At 35.4% G+C, this 18,693-nt stretch overlaps 1 protein-coding gene across 4 annotated transcripts in view; it reads left to right on the top strand.

Annotated features, from left to right (window-relative positions):
- Ddr (discoidin domain-containing receptor 2) overlaps positions 1-18,693 on the top strand; it is a 1,446,713-nt gene that overhangs the window by 734,366 nt on the left and 693,654 nt on the right. The window lies entirely within an intron of this gene.

Raw genomic sequence — 18,693 nt, 5'->3', positions numbered from 1 at the left:
ACTGACACTTTAGCACATATTTCACTGACACTCTGTAACACATTTCACTGACACTATAGAACACATTTCATTGACGCTATAAATTATCACTGATCGGAACTGTTCACTGCACTGTAAACCATAACTTCACTGACTCACCTCGCTTCACTGATACAACAGTTCAAATAAGTCAAATAATTGCATTCTTATGCATACTTATAAACAGAACTACATTTAAACTAAAAATTTCTGGTCTAAGGCCCTCTTACACGCTATTTTTAAATAATTTACAATTCAAACCAAGGAAGTAAACTCGTCAGGCTAAATAAATACATGTCACCTTAAAAAATTAAATGTTGAATGTCACCTTAATTTTAATTTTCACTTTATACACAACTCTTTAAATTATTCTTGAATCTCCTTAAGGAAGGACAGCCCTCAAAGACCGCTGCAGGTAGGTCATTCCAATCATTTATAGTTCTATTTAAAAATGAGAATTTACCTACATCCGTTTTCTGTTTCCTACATTTGATTTTAAAATCATGATCGTTCATACCATAGTACGTTGGCTTTTCTAACCGAGCCGTTATGTCTACCCATGCTTTCTGACCTAGATGTGCTCTATACAATGATGTTATTCTAGTTTTCCTACGTCTGTTTTCCAAAGTTTCCCATTTAAGTTCTTTTATCGTATCGTTCCCATCTTCTCTTTTACCTTTAACAAATTTAGCTGCCCTATACTGGATTCTTTCTAAGGAATTTATCTGATATATTCTATAGGGATCCCAACACGTAGTTCCGTATTCCATTAACGGTCGCACTAATGTTAAATATGCTATTTCCCTCGATTTGGGGCTAGCCTTTCTCAAGATTCTCATAATAAAGTGAAGTGCCCTCCATGCTTTGCCTGTAACATTATCAACATGCTCTCCCCAAGAAAGTTTGGAGTTTAAATACACTCCTAGGTATTTACAACATTGTTCTTGCGGAATTACAACACCACTGAATTCGTAATTAAGACTAGTCTCCTCTCGGGTTTTACAAAATGTTATAGATTTACTTTTAGAACCAAGCGCAGCTTTTCACAGTACAAACTATGTTTGGCAGATAACCGAAAAAAATTATGTTTGAGACACTGAAAATGTATCTTGTAGTACATTGCAATTCGGTACTGTAACTGCACTTCCTAAAGACGACCAATAGGATAAATGAAGAAATTAAAATTGCTACATATTTATTTCCACCATTAACACTGTGTATAATTAAACACAAATGCTTATAAAAGACAGGAGAATAAATGCTTTCCACATTCTTTTGTCATTGTCATTGTGTAATGTATATTTACTTTCAGAATGTACATATATGTATGTTTCCCCATACTACCGTACTCTATTCTAAATAGCAACGTTGTTACCTCAGCACATCTCTACCTTTCACTACCTGCAGCGAGTCAACAACCTATAGTACATGCACAGTAAACTTATTGTATCGGGTCCAAAGTCTCAAAGCCTGGTTATTATACTCCAATTTTACAGAGAACCCTATTTTACCTGAGATAGGTATGTTAGGGTTATAAATAAATAATAATAATAATAATAATAATAATAATAATAATAACAATAATAATAATATGATACTGATTAATGAAGTCTCCTATTGAATTAATCTTACGTTTCAATTATGAAATTAATAATATTTTACAAATCTATAAATTCAGCAAATCTCTACAAAGTTTTATAATTTATACACATGAATGAATGAAATGCAATGAGTTGAAATTAAATACTAAAATACAATCTTATATTTCAATTAACAAGTTTCATGAAATGTATACTATTGTAACCTAAGCAAATATCTTATCTAATCCTAATATTCACTAGAATGTAGTTTAAATTTCTGTGGGTTGAAATCTCTGAAGACGTTACACAGTTTTCCGTTAAACAATGTTGTCACAAGCATATAAGATGATAGACAACATTAAGATATATGGATCGAATGTGGGGAATAAGAGGAAGGCAGACGATAAAAAAGATTGGAGAATGCATGCATTGAAAGATCTGCTCTTGGGAAGGTATCTATGAATGAATTATAGACAATATAGGCTAATAAACGCAGTAATTTCGTGTGTGCGTGCGTGCGTGCGTGTCGACGAAGTTCAGTAGAATACGGGAATATGTAACCCAGTTACTGGTATCTACAACATTGAATGGCAAGTTAAAAAACAGATCACGGACGTTGCTTCCAGTGGAGATTTTATTAATAGACTGTAAAGAAAGCCTGTAGTTTCATTCCCAGTATCTGGTGGAATATGAAACGCAGGAATCGTCTGGCCTCGCAACAGACGCATCCCTGTGCTCGCCAGTCATTTTTATTCCTAGCCAGCTTCCCCTCCTTTCCAAGAACATAACGCTCCTTTATTCTCCCCTTCTTTCTCATTGATACTTCGGTTACGTCTTGGCGTAACTGTTTTTTCTGTTGGGTATAGAAGAGAGATCAAACATCTGCAACCGACTATGAGGGCGACTCTCAGCTTATTAGGGCGATACTTGCTACGGATTTATGTACGTAGGTGATCCAGTTGTCCTGGCATTACTGTTGTGCACGCAAACCAAAAGTCTTCTACAGGGACATAATTTTATTTTTACTACAATTTTTATTGTACCTCAGTTTTTGAATGTACTTCACTCCCACCCCTTCTACTAATGAAGTTCCGTCCTCCACACAGATCCAAGACCGCATATACAGTCATAGTAGCCTTACGGTCATAGTAAACAGTACGTTCCAAAATATGTTCGGGTTTTCCTGTGACGAAAGAGCTTTCAATATTGCATCATTTTCCATTTTCCTACGTCGCATCCCGGTTTCACCCACCTGCTTCTATTCGCCTCTCTGTAAATGCTAGTGGCTTGGGTTCTCTTAGCTCTTTTCTGGGAACATTAATTTCTGTTAGGAATTGGACGTCTACGTAATATTATACCCATACAATTGTTTAAAATAACTTAAATAAAAGGGCCTCTTTAAGTAATTAACTGTCACGTGATTTCCCCCCTTTCTAGGACGCTGCTACGTAACCACTTGGACGGACAGTAGATAGCATGTCTGAGTAATTTTATCTTTTCGGATCGGGCAGAAGTGAAGATTGAATTTACAGTAGGTAAGATCTCTTTTATAGAGTAGGTACAGAATTATTTCAACACGAGTTACTGATATGAAGTACGAGTCTATAGTGCGATAATATGCACAAAAGAACTAAAGCCTGTATCGAAAGGAACGGCCACCATTTTCAAAAATGTGTTTAAATATCCATATTCTGATTATTTTTCAATTTAACTTCATTCTCTATAGTGTACGCTAATATGTTGTAGACAGAATAATATACACTACATATGAATATGTCCGCTTGGACAGCTCAGTTCGTAAGTAAAAACACTCATTGTTAATACTGATTAAACAAAAACCTAATGAAAATTATCAAACTCAAAATCGCGATATTTCCGTGTTTACGTAAATGGATGAACTATTTTTCTTCCCTCCTATACCTAGTAAAGTGATTTGTTTGTATATTACGCCAGTATCATTGAACTTCAATCGTGGAAGGGGGTAGCAAACGACGTTTCCGGTTCTTAATCGTTGATCCAAAGGTATAGCCAGGTTAATATTAGAAATGTTAGTAAAAATAAAATGATGTCCCTGTAGATTACCTTACCGCATGTCTTTCTCGGAGATCAGTGGTCGAAGAATGTACATACGATCTTCCTAAGACTGTTTTTTGGCGTGTCTGAGACTCAAGTGTAGCGCTCTGGTCATCCCTGCAAGGTGGCCCACCTGTCTCTGTCGGTTTCACGATTCTGATTCCAGATTTCATGAACTCTATCCCTATAAACTTTTGGTACACGAACTCTGTCCCAACAAAGATATGAACTCTGTTCTCAGGTACTAATATCTTCCTTCCCATTTTAAACAGACTTAGGACTCAGCAGTTACTGCTGTACGGTTAAAAATGTTTCATACCATAAATTATAGGTTAGAATATCTTGGCAGCATGAGTTAATGATCTGTTTTAAACTAAAAATTTGACAATTATTGTGGGAGAAATTTAAAAGCAACGCGTCGTAATTTTGGTATTTCTTAAAATAGAGTTTGTAGCTTAAAGCAGTAAAGGCTAATATATTAGGTGTATGACAGACAGCTTACAACGTAAGGGAAGAGATGGAGTTTAAAGTAATATCATCTGTGGATACAAATATCTGATATTCTCGACGGTATTAAAAAAAAGTATCCCATATTAGGCCACTTTTCTCTACTTTTCTCCCTAAGTATCTAGGCTATCTTATTTTCGAATAAAAGATTAATCCCCGATATTAATAAGCTGAACCTTCCTCCTGTGACTCTGAACAAAGCGATCATTCCATTCAGTTCAACTGTAAAAAACCTGGGAGTTCATTTTGAATCTAACCTTACCTGCGACATGCATATCAAACACACATGCAAGAAAGTATTTGCTACTCTTCACTCATTAAAAAGATTGTACCACTACCCAGCTAAATTAAAGCAGACGTTTGTATGGACTCTTATTATGCCTCATTTCGATTATTGTGACGCTTTATTCAGTGATCTCAGGGTGGATTTATCCCAGAAACTGCAACGTGTTCATAATGCGTGTGTTCGTTTCATTTGTAATGTCCGCTACTACGACCACATTTCGCCTTCTTTCGATAAATTATTGTGGCTCAGGTTAAATGAGAGGAGAAAGTTACATTCCCTTTCTCTCTTATACCGAATTTTGCACACCTCTACTCCCTCTTACTTATCTGTCCGACTCCACAGTCTTTCTCGGTATCATAACTTAAATACTCGGTCACAATATAACACGCTAGAAATACCACTGCACACATCATCTCTTTATTCTTCGTATTTCACTGTTGCTACTTCTCGTCACTGGAATTCTCTGCCGCCTGAAGTCAAGGGCCGCCGAACTTTAATTTCCTTTAAATGTAAATTAGAAAAATATCTTATGATGAGTTGCCAGACCTAACGCGTTGAAAATATTTAATGGAATGTGTTCCACTGTATTTTTTTGTCTTATTTTTATTATCTAAATCGTGTTTATTTATCACTTAACGCCAATATGTATCCCACTGTGTTGTTGTTTTTTTATTATTAATCTATTTTTGTGTACATTTTATTCAATTGTCGGTTTCTGGTTTAATTATGTAAATCCTACTTAATTGTAACCTAATACTAATATGTACACTAATGTGTTTATTTTTATTTTTACTGTGTACATTTTTTTAATTAAATTATCGGCTTCTGCTTTTATGTGATTCGTATTTGATTCTAACAACATTAATATGTATTCCACTATGTTTATTTTTATTTTATGAGGTAAATTTTTATGTAACTGCCTCTTTTGATCTCATTATGTACCTAAATTGTATCAGTATGTAATTTACTTAATTCCGATCCAGTTGTATGTTCAACTATGTTTTAATCCTGCTTGAGTGTAAGAGATGGCCTTACGGCCTTAACTCTGCCAGGTTAAATAAAGCTATTATTATTATTATTATTATTATTATTTATTTAATTTATTTAAATTTAAATATATACAGAATAAAGAATATAATTACAAAACAAACAAGAGAAATAGTAATAAAATAATACATGCAATATAAAAGAAGATACAGTAGTATTAACAAAATTTGAGACCGAATGAGCAGCGCTCGTGCTCGGTCGCAGTTCAGATATAATATTAAAATAAAAAAAATAATAGTAATAATAATAAAAATAAATAAATAAAATAAAATAGGAACTAAAATATAATTACAGCGGCAATGGAATTATATAATATAATATTAACACTAGAGAAGAATAATATCTCACGTGAAAAGTAGGACTAATATATATTTCAAAATTATAGAATACAAATATAATATAGGTTGATTAATTCATACACATAGGCTATAAATTTATTTAATCAAATTGAAGATATTAACACGTTTCTAATTTTCTTGTTATAGGTTAGTGGGTTACATGTTAGAAGTTCTGGGTGTAATTTAGTTAGACCATTGTACAACCGAGGGCCAAAATTTATGCTATGCTTTAGACCAGCAGATGTGAGACATTTAGGTTCTACTAATGTTGAATTAATATTTCGTCTTGTGTCATAATTGTGTGTCTGTAATCCAAACTTATTACGATTTTTATGATAAAATTTTAACAGCGTATACTTATAAATTTGTTCAATATTAAATACAGTAAATTCAGAATGAATTAATTTAGTTGGATAATCAAAACGTTTCTTCAAACAAATTTTAATTATTCGTTTTTGTAGTAAATTTAACGGACTAAGATTAATTTTTGTACTTCCACCCCAAACAATTATACCATATTGAATGATAGACTGAATAATGGCCAAATAAACATTTCGTAGAACTCTAATAAGTAAGTAGCATCGAAGATTAACGAATTTATAAATTATACAAATTTATTATTATTATTATTATTATTATTATTATTATTATTATTATTATTATTATTATTATTATTATTAAGTAAGGCATGCTAAGGGTTACTTCGCCCTTTAAAATCAATTTTCCTTGCTCGGATTCGAACCCGCAGACATCGGATCCAATGGCTGGCACAGTAACCATCGACCACCGCGGACTTCGAACTAAGCGGCAAGCACGTGATCCTAGCCTAGATGAAGCTGTTACCCTGCCCCATCGCGGGTGTTCCCCACAACATTTCTATTACGTAGCGCAGCTGATACAACCAAACCAACAAAGGTACCGCCAACCATACTGTAATCCTTACTTTTAGTCTTGTATGGATGTAGGAGGCATTTTCCACCCAACATCTGATGCGAACTGAGATCAAAGCAAAAACTCAAGTTCGTGGAGTTTGGGGGATGCTGTGGTGGAGTACACAACCCAACATTGAAAGCTATTAAGTTATTCAGTGCTTTTACGTCTGAAAGAACTCCAAGACACGGCGGGACATACTTTCTAATATTTCCTCTGTCGCGCCCCTCCCATGTGGTTACAAAACATAAGCCTAGTTGGCATTCTGATCAATATTCGGGGGATGAGGCGGGACTTTAAAAAGCTGAGTATGTCGTAAAAAATTCTACAGTCTCTGACGTCTTTATCGTTAAAAATTTAACGGTGTTGTGTTATTAAACGTGCAGTTCAAACGGCTTGCAGCTTGCGTACAATTTTCATTTGCTGCATTAGCGCTTGTACGTCTGTCGGCTCCCCATTTTCTCCGTCCGTCTGACATGTTCGGGTTTGATAGTGTAAAAAGTTCTGCATGACTTCTTCCTAGTAATTCACATTTTATTATTGTCGATCAATTATTTTATACACTCACAAGGAAATTCGTATTTCATTAATTCTTAGTGACAGCAAATTAAAAAAATATCGTTACGAATTGAATTTTTAAATAATATTTATTTAAGTAATTGATTAACTAGCGGACTTACTCGTGTTAGTTATGTAAATCTGTGCGGCTTACAGCTGTTTCGGTGCTTCATCACACCATCCTCAGAGCCTACTAGATCTCGGCATCATCTCGAACTTCTCTGTCTGTTATGTGGTTGTGTTTGATTGTTGAAAGGTGTTGAAAAGCGGAGTCAAATAGTGTGTGTGTACTGAAATTGATCTGTGTGTTGAGAATTTGATCGGGGTGTGTTTTAGTGTGTTTGTATATTTCGTATTGTTCTAGTGTGTTGAGTTTTTGGTTCTTGGGTTGTATGTGTAGGATTTCCATGTCCGCATTTATGTTATTGTATCTATGGTTAACATTGGTTATGTGATCGGCGTATGTAGATGTATTGTGTCCTTGGTTATTGCTTTAATGTGTTCTTTGTAGCGTGTTTGGAATGATCTGCCTGTCTGTCCAATGTAGAACTTTTCGCAACTATTACACGTGAGTTTCTATACATCTGTGTGTGGTCGTATTTATTTGTTTGTGTTTTTTGCGTGTTGAGATGTCTTTGTAGTGTGTCTTCTGTTCTGTATGCTATGTTGTATTTCTGCTTTCTGAATGAAGATGCGATCTTATGTGTCCTTTTGTTTTGATATATACGCCGATCTCATAACCAATGCTAACCATACATACAATAACATAAATACAGACATGGAAATCCTACACATACAACCCAAGAACCAAAAACTCAACACACTAGAACAATAAGAAATATACAAACACACTAAAACACACCCCGATCAAATTCTCAACACACAGATCAATTTCAGTACACACACACTATTTGACTCCACTTTTCAACACCTTTCAACAATCAAACACAACCACATAAAAGGCAGAGAAGTTCGAGATGACGCCGAGATCTAGTAGGCCCTGAAGATGGTGTGATGAAGCACCGAAACAGCTGTAAGCCGCACAGACTTACATAACTAATACGAGTAACTCCGCTAGTAAATCAATTACTTATATTCAAGTGTTAAAAGTAGTGTACGCAAGATTCAAAATTGAATATTTATTTCTTTACCGTGTATTTTATGTAGTTGTTTAGTCAATTGACCGAAGACAGGGTGGAACCGCATGAGACCAATAATGAATCTCATGAGGCAACTAAGCCAGAAGATAGTAGAGTATGATGGTCATTTCCTTTCCTCCTCCACTGCCTACGTCACTAGTCAAAATTGATATGTATACAAACAGTTTATTGTTTTCCTCTGACACACATCGTCAAGTGAGATGTGGTGCCTGATAACAGATGTACCTAACAGCCAGAAACTCAATGAGAGCCCAGATCACATATAGATTGCTCATTCCTATGTTAAAATCGGTTGCATTTTGAAGAGAATAACCGCCAGGATCGCCACCCGTCCCCCGTAAACGAACACGAGATGGCAGTACAGTCGCAAATGCAATTAAAATGGGAGTTACGACGTGACTTTTTATGTAACAACTAGATGGCAGCATAGAAACCTGTCAAAAGTTGTTACCGTCAAAGTCTATAACGCCGAGCAATCTGGGTATATAATTATGATCTAGGATGAGAGGTAATCTGTATAGGTCTACGTTAAATTAAAAATTAAAATTGTATTTTTATACTTAACCTTAAGTTTTAAACACACTTCGTTCTGTTATAATTGTATTTATCACTGTTGTGTGTTAAATGTGTTTAGATAGCTCCCTAAACACGATATTTTACTCCTTCAGGGGTGATTTCTGTTTATTGTACAAGTTCTTATACTAGCAATATACTAAACTAAAATAAAATAAGTGTACGAATGTCTGGACATGATTTTAATTTACGGACAGACCAAATGCAACTCGCGTGCCGTTCAACGCTTGTATGCAGAAAAGTTTCCCATAGAATATTGGGTCGAGAAAAACCCGGGCCGAAGCAGTCTTTTGATTGTGCAGTACGTAGCCTTTTGTTTATAACTCACGTCGGATAAGTTCAATACCTCCGTGTGGAATCTTGGGCATTACGACGTTGCCAGCGAGTTTAAACTTCCGATGCAATTATTTAATTAACTATGCACTAAATCACAAAACGCATAATATATTTTTTGTTTATTTTCATGTTAGCTATATCGTCTTTCAACGTGCAGGGTTATATCGTTTCTTAAATCCTTTCCTGTCTGTATAACTGACTGTAACCAAGAAGGAAATTATAAATCTATATTTTCCTTATTTACTTACTTACTTACTGGCTTATAAGGAACTCGGAGGTTCACTGCCGCCCTCACATAAGCCCGTCATTGGTCCCTATCCTGAGCAAGATTAATCCAGTCTCTATCATCATATCCCACCTCCCTCAAATCCATTTTAATATTATCTTCCCATCTACGTCTCGGCCTCCCCAAAGGTCTTTTTCCCTACGACCTCCCAACTAACACTCTATATGCATTTCTAGATTCGCCCATACGTGCTACATGCCCCGCCCATCTCAAACGTCTAGACTTAATGTTCCTAATTATGTCAGGTGAAGAATACAATGCGTGCAGTTCTGTGTTGTGTAACTTTCTCCATTCTCCTGTAACTTCATCCCTCTTAGCCCTAAATATTTTCCTAAGCACCTTATTCTCAAACACCCTTAAGCTATGTTCCTCTCTCAAAGTGAGAGTCCAAGTTTCACAACCACAAAGAACAACCGGTAATATAACTGTTTTATAAATTCTAACTTTCAGATTTTTTGACTAGATGACAAATGCTTCTCAACCGAATAATAACAGGCATTTCCCATATTTATTCTGCGTTTAATTTCCCCCCCGAGTGTCATTTCTATTTGTTATTGTTGCTCCCAGGTACGAGTATTTGAAGTTTCCCACCTTTTCAAAAGATAAATTTCCAATTTTTATATTCCCATTTCGTACAATATTCTCGTCACGAGACATAATCATATACTTTGTCTTTTCGGGATTTACTGCCAAACCTATCTCTTTACTTGCTTCAAGTAAAATTCCCGTGTTTTCCCTAATCGTTTGTGGATTTTCTCCTAACATATTCACGTCATCCGCATAGACAAGCAGCTGATGTAAGTAACCCGTTCAATTCCAAACCCTCTCTGTTATCCTGGACTTTCCTAATGGCATATTCTAGAGCAAAGTTAAAAAGTAAAGGTGATAGTGCATCTCCTTGCTTTAGCCCGCAGTGAATTGGAAACGCATCTGACAGAAACTGACCTCTACGGACTCTGCTGTACGTCTCACTGAGACGAAAGTTGGAAATTGTATTCAGAAATGTTTTCGTCCTCGCCCTCACCCAGGGTCGAACCCGCTTTTTAAATTCCAGATGTAAACATGATGATTACTAGGCCATCGTAGGAATACAGAAGTGGAGGGAAGGTAGAATTAATGTCAGAAGTGAACAACGAGCTGAAACTGGTCGACGCGAAATTCCGACATGAAATTTAGTATGATCTCATGTGTTGGTGCACTGTGCTAGTTCCGCTCAGTTCCTTCGCCGCCGGTTAAATGCAGGAAATTAATTGAAAGTTGATACGAACAGTCGACGATGTGTGCCGTGTTTGTTCCCGTCGAGTTCATCCAGGCTGGCTTGTGCTAACAACGAGTAACTCCTACGGTGCCAAGTCGTCATGTAAATATTCGGCAATTTCATTCAGCTGCCATAAGTTCTACAAAATAGGAAATTTTCTAATTATTATATCTTCGTTTAGTCTCCATTTACAAAGAATTTTATTTAAAAAGCAAATGATTCGAACTTTTGAAATTGGTAGGCCTAGTTTATTTATTCTCTATATTCAACGCACTTCTAACCCGAATTGGTATACAATTTAATGTTTACCAACTGCACTATTGGTAATTGTTTATCGTTCGTTTATAACGAATTGCATTACCCGACCATTGTCTTTGTGGAACGGCAACCACGTTTACTACACAGCAAGTCGCTGTTACGTCACCAATGGAGTACGATCGCTCTCTTGTTCCAGTCATAAACTACAGGATGAAAGGTAAGGTAGTACATTAATTGTAGGATGTGATGCCTTGAAATATAACAAACAAAAAAGTATAATACCATTTTTCTCGTTTTTGCGAAGTTTTTGAAGAAATAATACTTTTATGCTGACATTTCGATCGCGAATTTTACGAATACGGTTTAATTGCTTGTACGGGGTGCGTCACAAAGAACGGATGAATTTCACAGGGCAAGAAAATTGTAAGGATTCATCAAATCAAAAATGTATTGTTATCAACGGACTCACCAATACATGCAGTTTATTTATGAAATACATCATCCATATAATGTCCTTGGCTTTCGATACAGGCATCGAGGCGTTTTCTGAAGTTCTACATCACTTTCACAGTCATAGTTGGTGGGATTGTCGCGTATATCTTTGCGAATCTCCGTCTTTAGTTCGTCCAGTGTATGTGGTCGATGTTTAAAAACTTCCGTCTTGCAATGGCTCCAAAGAAAGAAGTTGCAGGAAGTGAGATTTGGCGAACGTGCAGGCCAAGGAATGTCGCCACGATGTGATATGTGCCCCGGAAAGAGCTCTCGTAGGAGATATATTGTTTGACGCGCGGTGTGAGGAGTAGCCCATCTTGTTGAAACCAAATGTCCTCAGCATCAACAGTAAGCTTGTTCAAACTTGGTTGCAGGAAAATTTTTAACGTAACGAGCACCTGTAATGGTTACTGTACGGCCGTCGTCATCTTAAAAAAAGTAAGGCCCCCAAACACCAAATTCTGCTACAGCATACCAAACCGTATTTCTCTCACTGTGAAGCGGTTTCTCGTGCAATTCATTAGGATTGGTTCCTGCCCGATAACGGAAATTCTGTTTACTGACACAGCCGGAGAGGTGAAAATGGGCTTCGTCACTGGTCAACAGAACGGTGGTAGGGGCCACGTTCGTGAGAATACGCCAACAATAATCAACACGGTTCTTCCAATCTCCTGTATTAAGTTTTGCACAGTTGTCATCTTTAAAAATTGTGAAAATTAAAGTCTAAATGCAAAATGCACCTGGTGATTTATTTTTTTGAACCTGTAGTATGAAATGAAGCCACCCAATGCAAAATTGTATTCCGAGTTGGAATCCTAGCGTGATTTCCGATCTCGAAACGAGTCCTGATTGGCGATCACAGACTCTTCATTTTTCAAAAATGTCTCTACGATGAAAGCACGTTGTACACCAGACCAACACCATATTCTCAACTGAAACTGCATTCTATGGCTGACCCAACAGTCGTGGTCCCCCTCACTATGTCTCTCTCCTCGTTGCGTATCGATAGTTTGAAATCCATCCGTTCTTTCTGACGCACCCTTTATAATAACGAAGAGAATGTTTATTATGATCACGTTGAAGCAGTATTTTAATTATAAAATTCACAGATTTCGAATTAATCTATTGAAGAAACATTGGAAATATTGATTGTCGGGTCACGTACAGAAGGTCTAAAAATCTGGCATCGCTGTCCGGACGGCAGACAGTTGGCCTAGTACTCGCAACTGATCAGCTGTTGTGATGTTTACATTGCATTAGTGTGCAGTTGGACGTACAGCGATACGGTTTAGTTTATTTCAAAACTACGAGATGCCAGAGTTCACAAATCGTGAGTACTTAGACATGATCCAGGCCGCGGAAGAAATTGGGAACACTGAAGAACTACTGGCCATAGTTCCTCATAATTGGACTAGAAGATGTGAAAGCTGCACGCACGCTGATGGTGGACATTTTGAACAGTACCTGTAAGATGTGAGTGGAATGTGGTTTACACAGTTTATTACTCTTTATGTCATTATTAACGCCCAGAATTAGTGATTCGTAAAACAATAAACTGTAATGTTAATTTAAATCTTGTTCACAAAGTTACATCAGTTTTATTTTTTCATTAATTGTAACTGAAACTTCAATCCCAAGTGTTTTCACTAATTTGGACCTAATTTCCTGATTTTCACGTTATTTCTTGTTATTGCTGTATGTATTTCTTGCTTACATTAAAATTATTACGCCATACCTAGTATTGAATTGTTAGTGTATTGCATTGTAAGTTGATAATTCTGCATTCATTTTTTAACTGCGCCCGGACACGAGTTATTTTGCTCATTCGGGTTATTAATTTACATTTTCTGACATTAAATTACACAAACTAAACAAATAATAGTTACGTTCCTATCTGCAGTTTACGTAGGTCATTTTTGTGCGAAGATTTATCCCCAGATTAGCTCGCGAAGTATTGCACTGAAGCTCAGTACATTTGTTTGCTGCCGTCCTCCCCTCACCTGCTGCAAGATACACGGTGAAAGGTAGTTGAGCTTAACCCATCCCCTTCTAGTCGCTGTCCGCATGGGGTGTGTGGTACTACTTATGCGGCGTTGAGACATCTTGCAATTGCCTTCGGCGCTTTCGAAACACTTGTAATTATCTCAATATCCGTAAGTCCTATAATTTTTTTATTTGACAAAACTTACTCTAAATAATGACTTCTATGGCTCCTGTCAATTAATGTACTACCTTACCTTCCACCTGTATGTGTCTCTCACACAGACTAATAACACGAAATCGCAGCGCCACTGTTTCCGTTCCTAGTAAACAGTTTAGAACTTACATATTGATACTCTTTTAGTTAACGCCTGTTTATACGAAATTGCTAAAGGGTTTTTAATACATTAAATTAACGTAAGGTAGTCGTAACAATTTAATAGGGGTATATATATATATATATATATATATATATATATATATATATATACTGTATTAATTTATACAGCTGATAATGATACGTTTTTACTTAACGTACGCTTGCGGCGGATTTTGAAACAGGTTTATATTTTGCATAGTGGAGCATTTTTGTCGAGTTTCTGCCGAATTACAAAAGACGTTAAACATTTTGGATTTGTATATATAACGCATATATTTATTTAACGTTCGTTTGCACTGTATTTTAAAACGATTAGCTAATTTTGACTTATACAATTGATATGTTTATTTAACGTTCGTCTATACTAGTTTTCAAAACGGTTAATTAATTTTGGACTTGTATGATTGATTTATTTACAGTATTTAACGTCGATTTTAGAACGCTTTAGTAATTTTGGATTTGCATAATTTATATGTTTATTTAACTTCGATTTTAAAGCGTTTTAATATTTTGGACTTACATTAGTGATACATTTATTTAACTTTGTTTGCTCTGGATTGTAGAAAGAAAAAAACGGACAGAACATTTACTGGAAATGGGTAGTGATAGATTATCTAAACCAGCTTAGAATTACAATACAAAACCTACGGGAAACTAGTGCATTCGGTATAGAAGTTCAACAACATTTCGACTTTTGTTTCGTCAATCTGAATTCAGAAAAGATAAAAATGATAAGCACAGCCAAAATGAGGGGCAATCGAAGCCACAGAATATATAATGGCGACCCGGATGTAACAAACTGCCATCGCATTAACGAAAGTCCTGTAACGAGTGTTGCATGTTTTGAATGAGCGAACATGCCACATCCATTGAGCGACCAGAATCCCATCTCAAAGGCTGGTGTGAATTTGATTCACACTATTGCATTATGGTTCTGAACATGGACCCGTCTATTATGCGCATGCCGTTTAATCACGTAATCATAAATTGAATACGGTTCAGATAGCCTGCATATCAGATTACTTGGAACCAAGAAACAGTGACCTGTTTAATATGGGATTATTCCAGCAAATTCAGACACCTGGGGCTTAAAAAAAAGTGTGAAATGTAACAGGTGGCATTGTGGAGAGATCTACTACGATTTTGTTACTCTGTACGATGGTAGTATTTTTCACTTTTGTCTTTATTTGTTTATTTATGTATTCATTTATTTATTTACTTATTTTATTTCATTATTTATTTCTTTATTTATTTGTTTATTTATTCACTTCCTTATTTATTGACTTACTTCCTTATTTACACATTTATTTATTCATTTACGTATTTATTTATTTATTCGTTTATTTATTTATTTAATTACCGGTACTTGTATATTTATTCATTTCCTTACTTATTTACTTACTTCCTTATTTACATATTTATTTATTCATTTACGTATGTATTTACTTATTTATTCATTTACGTATTTATTTACTTATTCGTTCATTCATTTATTCATTTATTTATTTATTTATTCATGTATTCATTTATTAATTTATATATTCATTTCTTTATTTATTCATTTATTCATTTATTTATTCATTTATTCACTTCTTTCTTTACTCATTTATTTATTTATTCATTTATATATTTATTTATTCATTTATTCATTCATTTACTCATTCATTTATTTATTAATTAATTAATTCATTCATTCAATTTATTTATTCATTTATTCACTTATTCATTCATTTATTCATTTATTCATTCAATTTATTTATTCATTTATTCATTTATTTATTTATTCATTCATTCATTCATTCATTCATTTATAGTCCTAGTAAACACAGAACTGCACGCATTGTATTCTTCACCTGACATAATTAGGAACATTCAATCCAGACGTTTGAGATGGGCAGGGCATGTAGCACGTATGGGCGAATCCAGAAATGCATATAGAGTGTTAGTTGGGAGGCCGGAGGGAAAAAGACCTTTAGGGAGGCCGAGACGTAGATGGGAAGATAATATTGAAATGGATTTGAGGGAGGTGGGATATGATGACAGAGAATGGATTAATCTTGCTCAGGATAGGGACCAATGGCGGGCTTATGTGAGGGCGGTAATGAACTTCTGGGTTCCTTAAAAGCCAGTAAGTAATATATTAAGTTCAACTAAACCAGTGAACGTAAATTAATTTAGAAAATAACTTGCAATGAAACAAATTCTCTGTACATTGAGTTAATAGCAATAATGTAGAAAGGTCTTCAGAAGACAGTTCAATGCGATACCCTTTTTGTAAAGCCGAGTTATTTCTAATAATACGTAGTTTAGGTAAGAAACCAATTTTTATTTTTGTCACCAAATAAGCGGGTATTCAAACATGATGTATATCACTCTTTAGAACTTGTTTAATGAATTTTTCTTTTCTTTTTCTCTTGAACAACGTGTGAGATATTCTGCAAAGCTTTCCATGGTACGAGAGAAACTGTGTTCAAGCAAAGTTTTGTATTCTTACGTTTTAACCTATTTTTTCCTAGCAATTTAACTACAGTAGTTACTTTTAGGTTATGTATACGGTTCACGCTTTCTGAAGCAAAACCTAAAAGTGCCTAAATAGGATCTTGCTACCTAAAATATCCTAAATCGCTTTCTTGACATTTTAACGTTATTTTTTTTTTCCAACTGAAAGTTGTAACACAAATTTTTTGAAGGACTTCAGTGAGACAGTTGCTTCCTATATCGCCAAGACAATCCAATTGTAGCTACCTCTATTTCTGATATCCACCGATTGAAAAGCGCAAACCTGACCCCGAAAAATGCTCTTGATATCAAAGGTAACGTTTAGAGAAAAGGAGTACGGTACCAGGATCAGTGAAGGTTGCATGTATTTCAAAACCGCAGAGTATTCAACCAATCCTGGCTATGAGGACATGGAATACATTTTTTCAGTACTACAGGGAGACAAGTTTTGTCGAAAATTAGCTTCTATGAATCATAATGTAAATATTAAAAATAGCGTATTTAAGTACCCATAGTGTAAATAATATAAATTGTGAATATTAGTGTAGTTGTTAAAGGAGTCTGTGTTTTGTTCTGCCCAACTTGACCAAATTGGAGTCGCGTAAGCATATTGAAGTAACTTCGCTTGCTAGATGCACGCACATTATCACCTACAGTAAAAACTCCAGTAATACTTAACCTTGTAGCCTCCTGCAACAAAGTAAGGTCCCTATTGATGACTATTTCAGGTCCCCGCCATGACTGTCGAGCAATGTTGTCACATCTCGATAATCAAAACAGTTCCGACTGCAGTTTAAATGAAATGATTCGTTTGTTTTGCAGTGTAGAATGCTGTGTACCATTTTAATGTATATAATTACCGAATCCTGTTTATATTGCGAAGTTTACAATTAGTAAGACTGATGCAAATCCACAGAAACGAGAAAGAAAATAAAATGATCCATGCCAGATTTCTTCACATGTAGCCTATATGACTTGGGTCGGTATATACAGGGACATCATTTTATTTTTACTTCAATTTTTATTGTACCTCAGTTTTTGAATGTACTTCACTCCCACCCCTTCTACTAAGGAAGTTCCAACTCCACACAGAACCAAGAGCGCAGATAGTAAGCAGTACTGAGTTACTGAGTATAGTACGTTCCAGAAATATGTTCGCGTTTTCCAGTGACGAAAGAGCTTTCAATATTGAATCATATTTTCGCACAGGTACTGTCCGTTTGCCTACGTCGCATCCCGATTTCCCCCACCTGCTTCTGCTCGCCCCTCTGTAATAGCTGGGCTGTCTTAGCTCTTTTCTGAAAACATTAATTTCTCTTAGGAATTGGAAGTTTACGTAATATTATACAGCTGTTTAATTTAGCTTAAAAAGGGCCTCGTTAAGTAATTAACTGTCATGTGATTTCCTCCCTTTCTACAATCATGCCGCATAACCACTTGGACAGACAGTAGATAGCATGTCTGAGTAATTTTATATTTTCGAGTCGGGCAGAAGTGAAGATTGAATTCACAGTACGTAGAGTAGGTACAGAATTATTTCAACATGAGTTACTAGTACGAAGGACGAAACTGGCAATTGGAATTAGATGCAATAGTCTATAGTTCGATAATATGCACAAAAGAACTGAAGCCTGTATCGAAATGAACGGCCACCATTTTCAAAATTGTGTTTAAATATTCATATTATGATTATTTTTCAATTTAACTTCTTTCACTATATTGTACGCTAATATGCTGTAGACAGTATAATATACACTGCATAATGAATACGTTCGCATGGATAACTCACTTCGTGAGTAAAAACACTTATTCTTAATACAGTACTGTACTTTGATTAAAGAAAAACCTAATGAAAATTATCAAACTCAAAATCGCGATATTTCCTAGTTTACGTAAATGGATGAACTACTTTTCTTCCTTCCTATACCTAGTAAAGTGATTTGTGTTTTACGCCAGTATCATCGAACTCCAGTCTTGGAGGGGGGAGCAAGCGGTGTTTCCGGTTCTCTAAAGGTATAGACAGGTTAATATTAAAAATGTTAGTAAAAATAAAATGATGTCCCTGTATATTCAAGCCATTAATTAAATCTCCATTCCTTGTTCATTATATCAATCACCATTTGGACTGCAAACAG

The sequence above is a fragment of the Periplaneta americana genome, chromosome 17 (assembly GCF_040183065.1).
Source record: "Periplaneta americana isolate PAMFEO1 chromosome 17, P.americana_PAMFEO1_priV1, whole genome shotgun sequence".
NCBI classification, from domain to species: domain Eukaryota; kingdom Metazoa; phylum Arthropoda; class Insecta; order Blattodea; family Blattidae; genus Periplaneta; species Periplaneta americana.
This window is presented reverse-complemented; position numbering and strand designations above follow the sequence as displayed.